We start from the raw sequence: 12,654 nt of genomic DNA on the forward strand, positions 1-12,654 counted from the left end.
GGAGGAGGAGGAAGAAGAGCAGAAGCCTAAGGAGAAGTAGAGGAAGAAGAGGAGGAGGAAGAGGAGGAGGAGGAGGAGGAGGAGGAGGAAGACAGAAGGAAAGGTGACAAAATTTCTTTTCTCCCTATAATAAATAAGACAGTAAAGAATAAAGGATAACCTAGGCCTTGTAAAGAAAGAACAGACTGTACAGTGACTACCCTATGCCGTGCTCACTCTCCTGTCTGGTCCTACTCACCATCAGATGCAGATGCAGCTCTAGCCTGGGCTGTCTGGACCAAGGGACAGCAGCTGGTTATGTGCCCAAGGAACAGGAGCCAAGTGACGTCATTCTTGGCTGAACTCTACTCATTCCCAGATAAAGATGCTTGTTAATATCTCCCCTAAGGGACCTTAAAGAAGAGTGTACACAAGAAAGTCAGGGGTGCTAACAGGATCCTCTGCCACAGGCTGGTTTTTACTCTTCAGTTTTGCTGAAATGGAAAAATCATAACCAGTAGTCACAATAACTTGGAATATCATCATCACAAGTAAAAACTGGGCACAACATGATGATTGTATGTCAGTTATTACGTGTCTGAGTTACAGTTCATTGTACATAGTTCTCTCCTTATGCTATCCTTCCTCTCTTCCTCTCTTCCTCTCTCTTGTTCTATAAACTTCCTGTAGTTTTATGACATTTTTTCCCTTCTTTTTCATATGTGTTGACTCAGAAGCTTGGGGTTTACCTGCTACGTTGTAAATACTGACTCTTTTTTTCATTAATATATTTATTTACTCGATTTACATTTTGATCACAGCAACCCTCATCTTCTTCTCCCAGTCCCACCATCACAAGTCCCTCCCTACATTACCCCCTCTTCTCCCCAGAGAAGAGAAATCCCCTCCCTGGGTACCATTCCACCTTGGGACATCGCAGCAGGACTAGGAACATCCTCTCCCACGAAGGCCAGACAAGGCAGTAGAGTTGGGGAAGGAGATTCAAGGACAGACAACTGAGTCAGAGACAACCCCTACTCCAATTGTTTGGGGACCCACATGAACACGAAGCTGCGCATCTGCTAAAAATGTGTAGGGGACCTAGGTCCAGATCCTGCATGATCTTTGCTTGGTGGTTCACCCTCTGTGAGCCCTCATGGTCCCAGGTTCATTTACTTTGAAGGTCTTCCTCTGGCATCCTTGAACATCCAGCTCGCTCAATACTATCTCCCTACTCTTCCACAAGGCTCCCTGAGATTGGCCTGATGTTTGGCTGTGGGTCTCTGCATCTGTTTCCCTAAGCTGCAGGATGAAACCTCTCTGGAGACAGTTATGTTAACCTCCTGCTCACAAGCATGGCAGAATATCACTAATCGTGACAGGGGTTGGCTCTCTCCCATGGGATGGGTCTCAAGTTGGGCCAGTCATTGGTTGACCGTTCATACTCAGTCTCTGCTCCGTCTTTATTCCTGTGCATCTTGTGGGCAGGATAAATTTTGGGTTGAAAGTTTTGTGGATGGGCTGTCCCTTTTTCTCCACTGGAAGTCCCACCTGGCTTCAGGAGGTGTCCCCTTCAGTCATCATATTTCTGGCTACTAGGAGGCAGAGCGAGGGTCACCCCCATAAATTCAGGGAGTCTCCCCTGTCCCAGATTTCTGTCCCAGAGATGCCCCTATCAATTTCTCAGCCCTTGCTTGCCCCACCTCACCACACCTGATCACCATCCCTGTTCCCTCCTCACCCCCTCCTAACATTTCCTCCATCCATCCACCTCCAATGTCTATTTTATTTCCCCGTCTGAGTGAGATTCAAGCATTCTCCCATGGGCTCACCTTCATACTTAGTATCTTTGGGTCTGTGTATTGTAGCATGGTTGCCCTATACTATATGGCTAGTGTCCACTTATAAGGGAGTACATACCATGTATGTCTTCTGTATCTGGGATATCTCACTCGGGATAATATTTTTTGGTTTCATTCATTTGCCTCTACATTTCATGATGCCTTTGCTTTTAATAGCAGAATAGTATTCCATTGTGTTGAAGTACTACATTTTTCTTTATCCTTTCTTCACTTGAAGGACATGAAGGTTCTTTCCAGTCTTTGGCAATTATGGATAAAGCTTCTATGAACAGAGTTGAGCAAGCGTCCTTATAGTACAGTTGGGCATCTTTTGTGTATATGCCCAGGAGTGGTACAGCTGGGTCTTGGGGTAGAACTATTTCCAATTTTCTTTTTTTTTATTAGATATATTCTTTATTTACATTTCAAATGTTAACCCCTTTCCTAGTTTCCCATGCAAAACCCCCCTATCAATTCCCCCCACCCCGCTCACAAACCCACTCACTCCCTCTTCCTGACCCTGGCAGTCCCCTATACTGGGGCANANNACCTTCACAGGACCAAGGGCCTCTTCTCCCATTGGTGACCAACTAGGCCATCCTGTGCTACATATGCAGCTAGAACCATGAGTCCTACCACGTGTTTTCTTTGGTTGGGAGCTCTGGAGATACTGGTTAGTTCCTATTGTTCCTCCTATGGGAATGTAAACCCAATCAGCTCCTTGTGTCCTTTCTCTAGCTCCTTCATTGGGGACCCTGTGCTCCGTCCAATGGATGGCTGTGACCATTCACTTCTGTATTTGTCAGGCACTGGAAGAGCCTCTCAGGAGACAGCAATATCAGGCTCCTGTCAGCAAGCTCTTGTGGGCATCCACAATAGTGTCTGATTTGGTGGTTATTTATGGGATGGATCTCAGGGTGGGGCAGTCTCTGGATGGTCCTTCCTTCAGTCTCAGCTCTGAACTTTGTCTCTGTAAATCCTTCCATGGGTATTTTGTTCCCTCTTCTAAGAAGGACCGAAGTATTCACTTCGGTATTTGGTTTTTCTTCTTTTTGATATTCATGTGTTTTGCAAATTGTATCTTGGGTATTCTGAGCTTCTGGGCTAATATACACTTATCAGTGAGTGCATATCATGTGTGCTCTTTTGTGATTGGGTTACCTCACTCCGGATGATATCTTACAGATTTGTCCATTTGCCTAAGAATTTCATAAATTCATTGTTTTTAATAACTTAGTAGTACTCTATTGTGTAAATATACCTTATCTTCCAGCACAAGCCATTGGTTTTCTGTTTAGGAATTTTCCTCATGTGCCTGTATGTTCCAGGCTCTTTCCCACTTTCTCCTCTGTAAGTTTCATTGCCTTCGGTTTTATGCGAAGGTCCTTGATACACTTAGACTTGAGCTTTGTACAAGGAGATAAGAATGGATCACTTCTCATTCTTCTACATGCTAACTGCCAGTTGAGCCAGCACCATTTGTTGATAATGCTGTTATTTTTCCACTGGATGGTTTTAGCTCCTTTGTCAAAGATCAAGTGACCATAGGTGTGTGGGTTCATTTCTAGGTCTTCAATTCTATTCCATTGATCTACCTGTTTGCCGCTGTACCAGTACCATGCAGTTTTTATCACAATTGCTCTGTAGTACAGCTTGAGGTCAGGGATGGTGTTTCTACCAGGGATGGTATTTATTGTTGAGAATAGTTCTTGCTATCCTAGTTTTTTTTGTTATTCCAGATGAATTTGCAAATTGCTAATTTTCACTCTATGAATAATTGAGTTGCAATTTTGATGGGGATTGCATTGAATCTGTAGGCTGCTTTCATCCGCATAGCCATTTTTACTATATTAATCCTGCCAATTCATGAGCATGGGAGATCTTTTCATCTTTTGAGATCTTCTTCGATTTCTTTCTTCATAGACTTGAAGTTCTTGTCATACAGATCTTTCACTTGCTTGGTTAGAGTCACATCAAGGTATTTTATATTATTTGGGACTATTGTAAAGGGTGTAGTTTCCCTAATTTCTTTCTCGGTCTGTTTTTCCTTTCAGTAGAAGAAGGCTACTGATTTGTTTGAGTTAATTTTATATCCATCTACTTCACTGAAGTTGTTTACCAAGTTTAGGAGTTCTCTGGTTGAATTTTGGGGGCCACTTAAGTATACTATCATATCATCTGCAAATAGTGGTATTTTGAATTCTTCCTTTTCAATTTGTATCCCTTTGATGTCCTTTTGTTGTCTAATTGCTCTGGCTAGGACTTCAAGCACTATATTTAATAGGTAGGGAGAGAATGGGCAGCCCCTTGCCAATTCCCTGATTTTGGTGCGATTGCTTCAAGTTTATCTCCACTTAGTTTGATGTTGGCTACTGGTTTGCTGTAAATTGCTTTATTGTGTTTAGGTATGGGCCTTGAATTCCTGATATATTCCAAGACTTTTATCATGAACGGGTGCTGAATTTTGTCAAATGCTTTCTCAGCATCTAATGAGATGGTCATGTGTTTTTTTTCCCTTGAGTTTGTTTATGTAGTGGATTACGTTGATGGTTTTCTGCATATTAAACCATCCCTGCATCCCTCAGATGAAGCCTACTTGGACATGATGGATGATTGTTTTCATGTGTTCATGGATTTTGTTTGCCAGAATTTTATTGAGTAATTTTGCATCGATATTCATAAGGGAAATTGGTCTGAAGTTCTCTTTTTTTGTTGGGTCTTTGTGTGGTTTAGGTATGAGAGTAATTGTGGCTTCATATAGCAAATTGGTTACAGTACCTTCTGTTTCTATTTTGTGGAATAGTTTGAGGAGTATTGGTACTAGGCCTTCTTTGAATGCCTGATAGAACTCTGCACTAAACCCATCTGGTCCTGCCCCTTTTTTGGTTAGGAGACTGTTAATGACTGTTTCTATTTCTTTTGGGGATATGGGACTGTTTAGATTGTTAATCCAATCCTGATTTAACTTTAGTACCTCATATTTGCCTAGAAAATTGTCCATTTCATCAAAGTTTTCCAGTTTTGTTGAGTAGAGGCTTTTGTAGTAGAATCTGATGATTTTTTGAATTTCCTTGGTTTCTGTTTGTTATGTTTCCATTTTGATTTTTGATTTTGTTAATTGGGATACTGTCCCTTTGCCATGTAGTTAGTCTGGCTAAGGGTTTATGTATTTTGTTGATTTTTCTCAAAGAACCAGCTCCTGGTTTGGTTGATTCTTCGTATAGTTCTTTTTGTTTCCACTTGGTTGATTTCAGCCCTGGGTTTGATTATTTCTTGCAGTCTACTCCTCTTGGATGAATTTGCTTTTTTGTTGTTGTAAAGCTTTCAGATGTGCTGTCAAGCTGCTACTGTATGCTCTCTCTCCAGTTTCTTTGTGAAGGCACTCAGAGCTATGAGTTTTCCTCTTAGGAATGCTTTTATTGTGTCCCATAAGTTTGGGTATGTTGTGGCTTCATTTTCATCAAACTCTAAAAAGTCTTTAATTTCTTTCTTCATTTCTTTCTTGCCCAAGTTATCATTGAGTATAGATTTGTTCAGCTTCCATGTGGATGTGGATTTTCTTTCTTTTTTCTTTGAACATCACTGTTTTAATAACATGAAACACAAGTACAAAACATTGTATAAGTATACTTTTTACTACACAGAGATGGAATAACATGCATGTGGTTTTTTTTTTACCAGAATCTGTATCACCAAGTACTTTTACCACAGTCAGTACCAATGGCTTCCCAGAGATTATATCCATCCTACATAAATTTTATCATGAATAAAAAAGCTTATAACTCTTTTCAAATAATGCAGATTTATATTTATGTTACTATTACTGTTCGAGGTGTTTTGGAAAACTGTTACATACTATAAAATTACCTTAGCTTAAAAGTTTTGAATGGGTAGTACTTTCTCACATTGATCAAGTCTCCCTTATGCAGTCACTGCAGACACAGTATACTTACTTGGGATCAAAGTGTTATGTATGTCAATAGCCCTCATACTGTGTAGGAAAGCAAATAGCAATTTTCTGAAAAGTTCAGAGTATTATAAAAGCCACGTGTTAGGCAGAAATACGTGAAACCCCATTTACAGAACAAAACAGTAACAAAAGATGATAATGCCCTTTAAGTACTAAAGAAGAACAAGCTTACAAATATTGGAACTGTCTGTCTTTCCTGCCTATAAAAGGTTTACCATATCCAGTGAGAGTAATATCAATCAATAAAGAACAAGAAAACTGCTCTGGTGCCCAGTATTCAGCAGCTTCCATAGCATTCCTCACAGTTCTCAGCCATTTCAGTTAGGAGTTGTCTTATAACAGATAAAATAAAACAAAAGCAGCATTACATTTTAGGGAAATATGAAAAAATACTGTTAAGTTCATAAAATATTTGAAAGTAATTTTGTTTTCATAAATAAATAAAACAGTGTTTTTAAATTTTAATCTTGCTGTGAAAAAAAATCAGTGAAAGTTAGACCAATCTTTAAACCTTGGCTTATTTAACATGTTCGAAAACCTGAATCACATTTTCAATTGCCAGTATTATGCTTTATTCTTGGTAGAATCATCTTTGTTTCTTCGTTTTACATCCCAGTTATAAACCCTGGCCATATTGGCTTCTGTGGTAGTAAACTGATCTCGAAGAAAGTCAAGGTCTTCTTCAAGGGAATCAAGATTCTTTGTGGCAGTTGACAAATTCTTTTCCAACAAGGCCTGAGCTTCATCAATATCATATTCAAGCATTACCTTAGCCCCCAACCACAGGCACACTTTATCAGTAGGAGCACTGAAGCTTTGCAGTACAGGTTATCTGCCAGTAAGAATCACATCTCCATTGAATTGGTGGACTCTTTTTTTCTTCTGCATGTATTTCAGAATTTCCAAAGTCTGTTTAATTTCAGGAATCTGACCTTTCAGCCTCCTTTTTGATTTTTTATTTTTATTTTTATTTTTATTTTTTTTTTTTGAGCAAGGTTGAGTTCCATAAACTTATACTTCTGGTATTGTTCATCCAGCTTCTTTAACACTGTATCTGCAGTCTGATTCCCAGGCTGCTTCATGAAAGAATCTACATCTTCCACAATCACTGCTTCAGGAATCCCTAAGTGGAGCTGTTGCCTGTTTCCAGCAGCAGTTTCTAGGCCACATCCGTCCTTAGCCGTGGTCATCTTAAGAAAGCCGGATTTTCTATTGTTTATGTTGTAATTGAAGATCAGCCTTAGTCCATGGTGATCCAATAGGGTGCATCGGATTATTTCAATCTTCTTGTATCTGTTGAGGCCTGTTTTGTGACAGATTATGTGGTCACTTTGAAGAAGGTACCAAGAGGTACTGAGAAGAAGGTATATCCATTTGCTTTAGGATAAAATGTTGTATAGATATCTTTGTTTGTTTGTTTGTTTGTTTGTTTGTTTTTGATTTCTTGAGACAGGTTTCTCTGTATAGTCCTGGCTGTCCTGGAACTCACTCTGTAGACCAGGCTGGCCTTGAACTCAGAAATTCGCCTGCCTTTGCCTCCCAAGTATATAGATATCTTTTAAACTCATTTGTTTCATAACTTCTGTTAGTTTCACTGTGTCTCAGTTCAGTTTCTGTTTCTATGATGAGAGTGGGGTGTTGAAGTCTCCCACTGTTATTCTGTGTGGTGCAATGTGTGCTTTGAGCTTTAGTAAAATTTCTTTTATGAATGTAGATGCCCTTGCATTTGGAGCATAGATGTTCAGAATTGAGAGTTCATCTTGGTAGATATTACCTTTGATGAGTATGAAGTGTCCATACTTATCTTTTTTGATAACTTTAGGTTGAAAGTTGGTTTTATTCGATATTAGAATGGCTACTCCAGCTTGTTTATTGGGATCATTTGCTTGAAAAATTGTTTTCCAGCCTTTTACTCTGAGGTAGTGTCTGACTTTGTAATTGAGGTGTGTTTCCTGTTTGTAGCAAAATGTTGGGTCCTGTTTATGTAACCAGTCTATTAGTCTATGTTTTTTTAATTGGGTAATTGAGTCCATTGATATTAAGAGATATTAAGGAAAAGTAATTTTTGCTTCCTCTTATTTTTGTTGTTAGAGGTGGGATTCTGTTCATGTGGCTATCTTCTTTTAGGTTTGTTGAAAGAATACTTTCTTGCTTTTTCTAGGGTGTGGTTTCCCTNCTTGTGTTGGAGTTTTCCCTTTATTATCCTTTGAAGGGCTGGATTTGTGGAAAGATTATTGTGTACATTTGGTTTTGTCATAGAATACCTTGATTTCTCCATCTATGGTAATTGAGAGTTTTGTTGGGTATAGTAGCCTGGGCTGGCATTTGTGGTCTCTTAGCATCTGTATGACATCTGCCCAGGATCTTCTGGCTTTCTTAGTCTCTGGTGAGAAGTCTGGTATAATTCTGATAGATCTGCCTTTATATGTTTCTTAACCTTTTTTCCTTACTGCTTTTAATATTCTTTGTTTTGTGCATTTCGTGTTTTGATTATTATATGACAGGAGTAATTTCTTTTCTGTTCCAAACTATTTGGAGTTCTGTAGGCTTCTTGTATGTTCATGGAAATCTCTTTCTTTAAGTTAGGAAAGTTTTCTTCTATAATTTTGTTGAAGATATTTACTGGCCCTTTAAGTTGGAAATCTTCACTCTCTTCTATACCCATTATCCTTAAGTTCGGTCTTCTCATTGTGTCCTGGATTTCCTGTATGTTTTGAGTTAGGATCTTTTTGCATTTCACATTTTCTTTGATTGTTGTGTCAATGTTTTCTATGGTATCTTCTGCACCTGAGATTCTCTCTTCTATCTATTGTATTCTGTTGGTGATGCTTGAATTTATGACTCCTGACTTCTTTACTAGGTTTTCTATCTCCAGAGTTGTCTCCCTTTGTGATTTCTTTATTGTTTCTATTTCCATTTTTCAATCCTGGATGGTTTTGTTCAATCCTTCACCTGTTTGGTTGTGTTTTCCTGTAATTTTTTAAGGGATTTTTGTGTTTCCTCTTTAAGGGCTTCTAGCTGTTTACCTGTGTTCTCCTGCATCTCTTTCAGGGAGTTATTTATGTCCTTCTCGAAGTCCTCCATCATCGTCTTGAGAAGTGACTTCAGATACATATCTTGCTTTTCTGCTATGATGGTATATTCAGGACTTGCTATGGTGGGAGAATTGGGTTCTGATGATGCCAAGAAACCTTGGTTTCTGTTGCTTCTGTTCTTATGCTTGCTTCATGCCATCTGATTATCTCAAGTGCTCCCTGGCCTCACTATATCTGATTGGAGCCTGTCCTTTCTGTAGTCCCGGTTGAGTCAGAACTCCTCAGAGTCCAGCTTTCTCTGTGATCCTGTGACTCTGGTATCCTGCGATCCTGAGATTCTGGGTATGTCAGAGTTCCTGGGATTCAAGCTTCCTCCTAGACCCTGAGATCCTGGTGTGACCAAGCTCCTGGGATCCTGCATCCTGGGATCATGGGATCCTAAGATCCTGGGCGTGTTAGAGGGCCTGAGAGTGGTATCTCCTTTGGGGGCTGTAGGACTGTCTGCTGAGTTCGCAACCAATGTAGACCAGTGCTAGTGCTAGCCTGAAAGAACAGAAGCCACCGGTTGGGCAGGGTTCCTGCATTTCTGGCTCCTGCTGCTCCCAGTCACCCCTAGTGGTGTTGGAACAGATGTTGTGTTCTACTTACAGGTGATCATATGTTCCTGAGTGTGCTAGGGCACTTGGGATGTGGAGAGTCCTCTGGGGACCATGGGTCTGTCCACCAAGTTTGTGTCCAAGCTATTTTTATAATTTCTGTTTGTTGCTTCATGTTTTAAAATGGCTCAAGTGTTTGCTATTTTTATTTAATAGTGACAAACAGATTTCTTTATTTTGTTTTTTGTTTTGGTCTTCTAAAAATTTGGACTTTAGAGGTACATCACTTCATTTCTAGAATTCAACTGGCATCTGAGGCTACATGTAACTGCAATTTTTTAGCATTTATTGAAATTATTGCAAACAAACTGCTTACTTAAGTTTTTAGCACAGCGTACATGTTAACTTAATTTTCACATTGAAATTCTAGTTGGCAAAAACAAGCCCCACAAAGCTAAGGTGTGCAAATGGAAAGGACAGACACTATTCACACACTGCACGCACTTGTTTATTTCAAGCTACAGCAACTTAGGTGGCATGGTATCCACGCAATACTTTCAAATAAGTATAACTTTGCTCTTATACGGTTTAAGTTTTCCATTGTGTATGTAGAAACCATTTTCTCTATTATCCATTGCCATGTTGCTGGACATCTAGGCTGGTCCCATGACTGAGCCATAGGGAACAGTACTGTGATACACACTGATGTACGCTTACTCTGTGCTGTGCTGACTTAGAAGCTAGCAGGGAGATAATGAGAAGTGATCACATGGTAGATCATTAAATTCTATTCTTCCTGTTTGTGTGTGTGCAGTATGTATGTGTGTTTGCATATCTGACTGGGTACAAGCATGTGAGGGTACATGTGTTCTTGTGCATGTGACTGCTGGAGATTGACAGCTGGTATCTTCCTCAGATCTTTGAAAAAGTCCACTGGTGATATGAAACTGGGGCAAGACTGATCTAGCTTCTTTGCTGAATGGAGGTCTCTGGCAGAGAGGCACAGTAGCCAGAACATATGACATTTTTCAAATGTTCAAATTAAAATCCACTAGAATTTCTGAATAGACTCACAGGAGCCTCATCTACTAGACTCTTTTGGTCTCCATGGCTGGGCATGAGAGTGATGAACTCAGGGCAATGTGGCTGTAAAACTGACTTTTTTTTTAAATCAACTTATGAGAACAGCACATATTAGGATGGAAGACTTCAGAATCATTTTTAAATTATTATTTATTTATGTTATGTATATGGATAGAGTGTAGCTGTCTTCAGACACACCAGAAGAGGGCATCAGATCCCTTTACAGATGGTTGTGAGCCAACATGTGGTTGCTGGGAATTGAACTCAGGACCTCAGGAAGACCACTCAGTGCTCTTAACCTCTGAGCCACCCTTCAAGCCCAACTGATGATAATTTTAGGTGAAATTGTTAGACAAAGAACATAGCGGCAATGCCTGGTTCAGGAAAGTAGCTGGCATGTAATTACCCTTCAAAAATGATGTTTGGTATGAGAAGGTGCTTAGAGACAATGACTAGGACTTGAGATGGGGAACATAGTACATCATTTTAAAAATGGCATTTCCCTTTCTTATTGTGACATAAATGGTTTAGTTATTTCCACAATAATCTTAGAATTATGACATACCATGAATTTGGCTTGTACTTTGTATCCCCAGTCCCAGTAATATTTGTTACATGGGGAAAGGACAGTTTGGTTAGAAAGGAAGTCAAAAAGCAACTATGTTGTTGTCTGATATCTTCTACAAGGTGGGTTTATATCTATTCCTCAAACTACAATCTTGTATAAAACCAAAGCAACAGACATAATCAAAATACAACCTATGAAGAGGAGTTACAAAACCTTAGAAACTGAAGAACAATCTTTCTTAAAATTAGAATTAGCCATTCCCTATGAAATTACAAGTATGAAACCAGACTGCCAAAGAGAAAGCAAATTTACAAGAATCTGAATCATTTCAAATATTCTAAACAGACAGGCAGAGGGGAAACATAGGCAGCCTGGTTTAATTCTAGTTCTCGTCGATTTAGAAACCTGCTTCTCTCATTTGCTGCTTTTACTTTCTTTGACCTCACTGCTGTTTATCTAATTTAACTTCAAGCAAGACATTTCTATAACATGTCACATGTAAATGCTGTGTCAGAGTCAGAGAGTGGAAGGAAATCAGATTGGCTGCGCTAGCTACCTCTCCTAAAGATGCTGCCCTGCTTCTCCAGACACCTGGGAATGAGCCTTTTCACCTCAGGCAAACTGATTAGAACTCCTGTGAACATGGAGCTTTAGAACATTACAGAGACAACGCCCACTTACCCCAGGCTGTCCACAGTGTCCTTAATTCATCGTTCACTGTGGTTTCTGTCAGCATCCCTGTGACAATCAGGTGACACATTTTGGAGTGTATTGGCTTCTCGGAATGCTTGCTTCCCTGACACTAAAAGCTTTACATATAACTAGAGAGCATCTGAGAATCATGGCAGAGATTTTCCCACTTTGCTACAACCCCAGTCCTGCTGTTTCCACAAGTGTAGTTGAAAATGCCTTGAGTTATGACTTATGACTTGTTTGTGCTTTGTAACAGTTCATGAGACTTTGGAACCTGTCATTGGGGGAAATCATAATCCATGTTCCTGGGCTATGGTCATTCATATTTGGCTCAAGAGAAAGTGATTCCTATTTCCTTAAATAGAAGCTGTGTTTGGTTTTGAGGGATATATTTATATGCAAATATGACTACACTGACAATTTGATACCCTTTGGGAGAGTTGTACTATACAGATATGAATCTCTCTTGACCTTTATGTTTACTGTAACATAATATAGGAGCTAAATGAAGAAAATTATATCTTGCTCTTTTTAAACCTGATTTCAAATTTATATAAATTTTCAATAAAATACACAGAATCAAATCAATATACCATTTATCTCAATTTACTTCTTTTTAACATCGCTAAGCACATTTCTTTCAACTCACTCTGTGCTTTATCAGTTGAACACATCATGACCATTGATTGCTCAATAGGACATAAGTTTTGAATGGTAAGACCATAGTACCACAAAAGTAGACATTATTAACCTCACAAAATGTAACAAAGACAGAATACGAATGGAGTTTGTGAATGGAGGAGAATTATGTTAATGATGAAATTTTGGGAATAGACAAATAATTCTTCAAAAATGAATGAATATAGAATGAGACATGAAGCATCAGCAC

The 12,654-nt window shown here is 39.3% G+C and overlaps 1 pseudogene; it reads right to left on the bottom strand.

Moving 5' to 3' along the window:
- Positions 1-6,329: 6,329 nt before the first annotated feature.
- LOC110331306 lies at positions 6,330-6,980 on the bottom strand (annotated as a pseudogene).
- Between the last annotated feature and the right edge of the window lie 5,674 nt (positions 6,981-12,654).

The sequence above is a fragment of the Mus pahari genome, chromosome 14, assembly GCF_900095145.1.
Source record: "Mus pahari chromosome 14, PAHARI_EIJ_v1.1, whole genome shotgun sequence".
NCBI lineage: Eukaryota > Metazoa > Chordata > Mammalia > Rodentia > Muridae > Mus > Mus pahari.